This window comes from Capra hircus, chromosome 10, assembly GCF_001704415.2.
Source record: "Capra hircus breed San Clemente chromosome 10, ASM170441v1, whole genome shotgun sequence".
In the NCBI taxonomy this organism is placed as follows: domain Eukaryota; kingdom Metazoa; phylum Chordata; class Mammalia; order Artiodactyla; family Bovidae; genus Capra; species Capra hircus.
In genome coordinates, this window is record NC_030817.1 from 75,201,008 (window position 1) to 75,208,082 (window position 7,075).

General features: G+C 37.2%; 1 pseudogene; it reads right to left on the reverse strand.

The window, feature by feature from the left end:
* Positions 227–1,454, reverse strand: LOC102187227 (annotated as a pseudogene).

Below are 7,075 nucleotides of genomic sequence, written 5' to 3' on the forward strand. Positions count from 1 at the left end.
AGTTTTCTTTTCTCATCTCTTTTCTTCAAGAAGGTAGAGGAAGTCAATTTATTCCTTGTGATTGTCAAAATTAAGCCAACTCTAACTTGACAATCAATTTCTACAGGTACATCTTTGTTGAACTATCATTCAAAATAGTAATTCTTAACCGTAGTAATGATGATAGTCACATGACTCTGTTTTTGGTGAGCTTGAAGCATTGTGTACTCTAGATCTGCTCCATTCATTATGAGATCCTATTGGAACCTACAATCCGTTTGCCCAGTCTCCTCATGGCAATTCTCATGTCTTTGTTTCTCAATGTATAAATGGCAGGATTCAAGACAGGGTGATGGCAAAGGCAGCAATAAACAAATGCTTATCTAGTGATGTTGTAGGGAAAGGCCGCACACAGAGAAACATACATGGCATAAAAAACAAAATTATTACAGTGATGTGAGCTGACAGTGTGAAAAATGCTTTAGATAAATCTCCTGAAGAATGTTTCCAGACAGTGACCAAAATGAAAATGTAGGATATAATTAAAGAGAAGAAGGCAGCCATGGAAATAAACCCACTATTAGCAATAATTACAAACTCTAGCTTGTAAGTGTCTACACAAGCAAGTTTCATGACCCAAGGAAAGTCACAGTAAAAACTGTCTACTTTATTGGGACCACAAAAAGGCAAATTTGTGACAAAAACAAACTGAGATACAGCATGGATTATCCCCACTATCCAGGCAACCACTACAAAGGAAAGACACATTTTGGAGCTCGTAATTGTCAGGTAGTGGAGAGGCTTACAGATTGCAGTATACCCGTCAAATACCATGGCTATGAGCAGCAGCATCTCACTCCACACATGACATGAATGAAAAATATCTGCGTCATACATTTTGGAAAAGAAATGATGTTGCAGTTAGTGTAAAGATCAGAGATCATTTTGGGCATCGTGGTAGAGGAAAGACCTAGATCAAGTAGGGAGAGATTGGCCACAGGAAGTACATGGGGGACTGTAAATGAGAGTCAATAATTACTGTGAACACAATGAAGAGGTTTCCCAGGATAATTCCCATGTAGAACACGAAGAGGAGAAGGCAATGGCACCCCACTCCAGTACTCTTGCCTGGCAAATCCCATGGACGGAGGAGCCTGGTGGGCTGCAGTCCATGGGGTCGCTTAAAGTTGAACACGACTGAGAGACTTCACTTTCACTTTTCACTTTCATGCATTGGAGAAGGAAATAGCAACCCACTCCAGTGGTCTTGCCTGGAGAATCCCAGGGATGGGGGAGCCTGGCGGGCTGCCGTCTATGGGGTCGCATAGAGTCGGACACGACTGAAGCGACTTAGCAGCAGCAGCAGCAGCAGAAGAACACGAAGAAGAACCAAAAAAGAAAAAGATGCATTTTCCATGAATCTGAAAGTCTAATTAGTACAAATTCAGATACACAGAGTCATTTACTCCATCCATTGACTCAATCAGAGAAGAAGCTAAAGTATTCTGAAGGTAGAAAATAAGAAGGAATTGAGAAATATGGGTACCAAAGATTAATATCTTACTTATCCATCAATGATTATGTGGAAAACATGTTGTAAATGCCAAAATATGAAGTGAGAAGAAATACAGAGAGGGACAGGTTAAAGGAAGATAATTGAATAGGAGAAAAGAGACAATGAAAGTTAGACCATAAAGACAAGGAAAGAAATCATATGGGGATATGGCAGGTAAAATGGAGGAATTAGGAATAAAGAGTAATATTTTCCCAGCAGAGAGCTTCTTTACCAAGCTTGTGCTGTGCTTAGTTGCTCAGTTGTGTCCAACTCTTTGTGACCCTATGGACTGTAGCCCGCCAGGCTCCTCTGTCCATGGGGGTTCTCCAGGCAAGAACACTGGAGTGAGTGGTCATGCCCTCATCCAGAGAATCTTCCTAACCCAGGCATTGAACCTAGGTCTCCTGCATTGCAGGCAGATTCTTTACCATCTAACCCACCAGTAAAACCCAGTTCTGGCTTCTTTAGTCTTGTTCATATATATTTTAGCATAACATCTTCCATGTCATGAATAATCAGTATATCTGAAGTGTTCAATCTCTTAATCACATTTGTCCACACAAGCATTAATCGCACATAGAATAATTTCCAACCAATGAGGGCATGAATGTTGCACTTAAGTGGTAGCATAAAATGAAAATGTTTACTTATCTAATCATTTACAACACTTGAAGAATTAAGATACAGTTTAAATCAAAGGAAACTCCAAAGAAGGAGTGTCTAAAAACCCCAAAAGAGAGCTTTTGAGTACTTTGCTAAGCTTGAGAGAGATTTTGTGCTTTGAGAACTGTGCTATAGGATTGATCTTCCCTGGTGCATCAGATGGTAGTGATTGGCAATTCAAATGTGAAACTGAGAAACAATGATGTCTTCACTGAAACAAAATATTTAGTCATGATACACTAAGAAAATGAAAAAAAACTGCAGACCATGAAGGTCACAACAGCTTGTCTTTCAAGTATTTGAAGCTTAGTTCTGCTAAAATGCTATCTGAAGGTGAATGAAACTGTTACCAACAACTTTTTAATAGAAACTCTATTATCACTACAAATAAATGTAAACATTGATGACATCATGTATAACACACATTTAAATCCGTTCATTATCCAATATGAAGAGACAAAATATAAGTATATTAAGGGAGATAAGCTATGAAACAGGGGAAACAGTGACAGATTAAGTTTTTTTTTTTTTTTTTGCTCCAAAATCACTGAAGACGGTGACTGCAGCCATGAAATTAAAAGACACTTGTTCCTTGGAAGAAAAGTTATGACCAACCTAGACAGCATATTAAAAAGCAGAGACATTACTTTGCCAACAAAGGTCCATCTAGTCAAATCTATGGTTTTCCCAGTAGTCATGTATGGATATAAGAGTTGGACTATAAGGAAGCTGAGAGCCGAAGAATTGATGCTTTTGAACTGTGGTATTGGAGAAGACTGTTGAGAGTCCCTTCGACTACACGAGATCCAACCAGTCCATCCTAAAGGAAATCAGTCCTAAATATTCATTGGAAGGACTGATGCTGAAACTGAAACTCCAGTACTTTGGCCAACTGATGTGAAGACCTGACTCATTAGAAAAGACCCTGATGCTGGGAAAGATTGGAGGCAGGAGGAGAAGGGAGCAACAGAAGATGAGATGGTTGTATGGCATCACTGACTCAATGGACATGAGCTTAAGTAAATTCCAGGAGTTGGTGATGGACAGGGAGGCCTGGAGTGCTGCGGTCCATGGGGTCACAAAGAGCTGGACATGACTGAGCAACTGAACTGAGCTGAAGCTATGAAAATGCGTACAGAAACAAGAAATTGATAAGATTGGTATCAAAATGAATATGGCCATTATAAATGATGTACAATTATTTTTTTGTCATGCCCACTAAATTGTTGACAAAAAATGGTTTCAAATGAGTGTCTTATGTGATGTGCTATTAATATTATACATTACAAAAATATGTTTACGTATACAATAACATCTCAAGAAGGTAACTTTGATAATGACACTTCAGGTAATTTTAATATTAAAAATTTGAATATCTATATTTTATATTTTTCTAAACTGACCACATATTTGCGATAAAAAATGAAAAGAAAATGAAAGGAGAGCAAGAGGGGAGAAAAAGGGGCAAGAAAATGAAAAAGAAGAACACAGAGATTTATGGAGATAGTGAAGTATGCATATATGTGGTGGTTAGAGTAGTAGTATGATTTTTGGCACTAGTTTAATAGTTTTATTAGCCTTGGTCAAACCACCATTTCTTGGTTGGTGAATGACAATTACTGGAAGTACATGAAGAAAACTCTGGATGTTCTATGTCAGATTTGGACCAGATATGTATATGCTTCCTTCTCTAGAGAAACATTAATATATGTGACATTCTATAGAATCCTGGTTTGTTCGTTATTTGGAATAGATAAGTCATACACTGAAAACAGTAGGAAACTCTCCCACTTTTGTTCGTCAATTGAATTTTATTCTTTCCAATAGTCCCTTATATTTTCCAAAAAAGATAAGGTTGAGTGAAGAAATATGGCTAAAAAGAAAAGATAAACAGGCATAGTGCATAGTGAAATCAAACTTTCTCATAACTCTACATACACTATGGTGTACTGATTAGTCTGTTTAAAACTTATCAGGAATTGGTTCTAACATTTAGTTAGTTAATTCTGAAATACTGAGTTCTTGCTTAGAGGGAAGAGTATATCCAAACAAGTTTAAAATATTTATTTCTTTTGCTTTCTTCCATCTGAGCCACCAGGGAAGTCATACTGCTTCTTTCATCACAGCACTGTTTATAATAGCCAGGACATGGAAACCTAGATGTCCATCAGCAGATGAATGGATAAGAAAGCTGTGGTACATATACACAATGGAGTATTACTCAGCCGTTAAAAAGAATACATTTGAATCAGTTCTGATGAGATGGATGAAACTGGAGCCGATTATACAGAGTGAAGTAAGCCAGAAAGAAAAACACCAATACAGTATACTAACACATATATATGGAATTTAGAAAGATGGCAATGATGACCCTGTATGCAAGACAGCAAAAAAACACAGATGTGTATAGCAGACTTTTGGACTCAGAGGGAGAGGGAGAGGGTGGGATGATTTGGGAGAATGGCATTGAAACATGTATACTATCATGTAAGAATCGAATCGCCAGTCTATGTCCGATGCAGGATACAGCATGCTTGGGGCTGGTGCACGGGGATGACCCAGAGAGATGTTATGGGGAGGGAGGTGGGAGGGGGGTTCATGTTTGGGAACGCATGTACACCCGTGGTGGATTCATGTCAATGTATGGCAAAACCAATACAGTATTGTAAAGTAACATAAAGAAAAAATAAAAATTAAAAAAAAAAGAAAACATTAAAAAACTCAGAACTTCTCCAGAGGCAGAGTCTCATAAGATTTGGTTGCTATCTCTGTTGGATATTTTGGCTTTAACATTTAGAACTTGGAAACCTTTTCAAAATATTTTTTTCAAGCAAAAAATCAGATAGAATGTAGGTATTCTGACTTTAGTGATTAAAAATTCCCTCTCCTCTAAGGAGCTGAGAGAAATTATAACCACCTTAAGACTGAAAACACACAGAAGGAAAGCTGTTCAAAACTCGGTTCTTCACTGATATACCATATTCATTATTTTTTCTTTTAATTTCTACCCTTAACCACCTTAGTTCACTGGTTATAGAATACTTAAAGAACTAATGGACACAAGTTCTATTCAGCCATGTTCATTCTTATCACTCTGTCTTTAATTCTTGATCCACTCATCACTAATATCATTGAGGGGTTTATCAGATATGCCAAATGGAGGGAACTCACTGAATCCAACCATTCATATGAGGGCAAATAGTCACTTCAAATGGTGTAATCTGTTTGAAGCATGGACGGGAATGGAATGGGCAAGATATGGGCATATTCAGTCTCCACAGTGGGAAATGTGGGGACTTCATCATATAAGATGATGAAGAAGATGGTGAGAGATACAGGAACTTTGAGATACTAACTCACCAAAGACAGCCATCATAAATATTGGTCCCTTCTTCAGGCATAATATAATCTGGTGAAGAATGGTGTCAAAAGGATTGGGAATAATTAGAACTGGAGAAAAGAAAGAAAGTGCTAGAGAAATATGAGATTGCTGTGATATGGTTCAGTTTTAGGTAAATTTTTATGACTTAACTCTTCTTTTCTAGGATGCATTTGTTGAAACACAATAATTTAGATTTCTGCTTGTAGTATAATCACCTCTAGAACAAAAATATATAAGTTTTTTCCCAATGAGATTAAAGTTAATTAGTAGCACTAGGTTTGGGGGACCATTGATATTCTGAGATCCCTAGTAACCAGCATTTTATTGATTTCTCCTGGGAACCATGTCTATAAGTCATGTTAATTTTCCCAAGAGAAAAAATATCAGAAGAGTTACTTGGTGATGAGAAGTAAGAAAAAAAAGAAGATATAAGAATATCTCCTTTATATTGAGAGATAATGTGCTGGATGGCTAAGAAATAAGTACCATTTGGAACAGAAAATTTGGAACCACAAACTCACTTACAGTTACTGAGGTGGGGAAGGGTAAGAAGTCGTTCACACTTCTTCCTGACACTCTCGTTCATTGACTGGGAGAGAATGAGGTTCATTTATCAATTTTTTTTTTTTCAAGAGACAAGGCTTAGGCTTTATGCATGGGGCATATTCTCATAACAATTCCTGATTTATTCCCATTTAGTGATTTTTGCCTATTAACTGACATATTGTTGTCCAATAGATACATGAAAAGATGTTACCTATCACTAAGGAAATGTGAATCAAAACCACAATGGTATCACCTCACATCTGTCAGAATGGCTATTATCATAAAGATATGAAATAAAAAAGTGATGACATGAATTTGAAGAAAAGGGAACCCATGTGTACTGTTCTGTGGGAATGCAAATTAATGCAACCTCTATAGAGGTTACTAAAAATTAAAACTATCATATAATCCATATATGATTTTATATACAATGATAAATCAAAACCAGAAGAAACAAAAACACTGATTAAAGTGATATCTGCACCATCATGTGCATAGCAGAAGTTTTCACGATAGTCAAGATATGGAAACAACACGTGTCCACTGATGGATGGGTAGATAAAGAAATTGTGGTACATACAGCTGGCCCTCCATATCTCTAGTTCCATATGTGAAGGTTCAACCAACTACAGATAAGAAATATTCGAAAAAATTCCAGAAAGTTCCATTAAGCAAAATTTTAATTTGCCACATGCTGGCATATATTTACATAGCATTTATATTCTATTAGATATTATAAATAGTCTAGAAGATTTCAAGTATAAGGAAGAATGTGTGTAGTGTGTGTGTTAGTCGCTCAGTCGTGTCTGACTCTTGCCACCCCATGGAATGTAGCCTGCCAGGCTCCTCTGTCCATGAAATTCTCCAGGCAAGAATACTGGAGTGAGTTGTCATTTCCTGCTCCAGAGGATCTTGCTGACCCAGGGACAGAACCCTGGTCTCCTGCATTG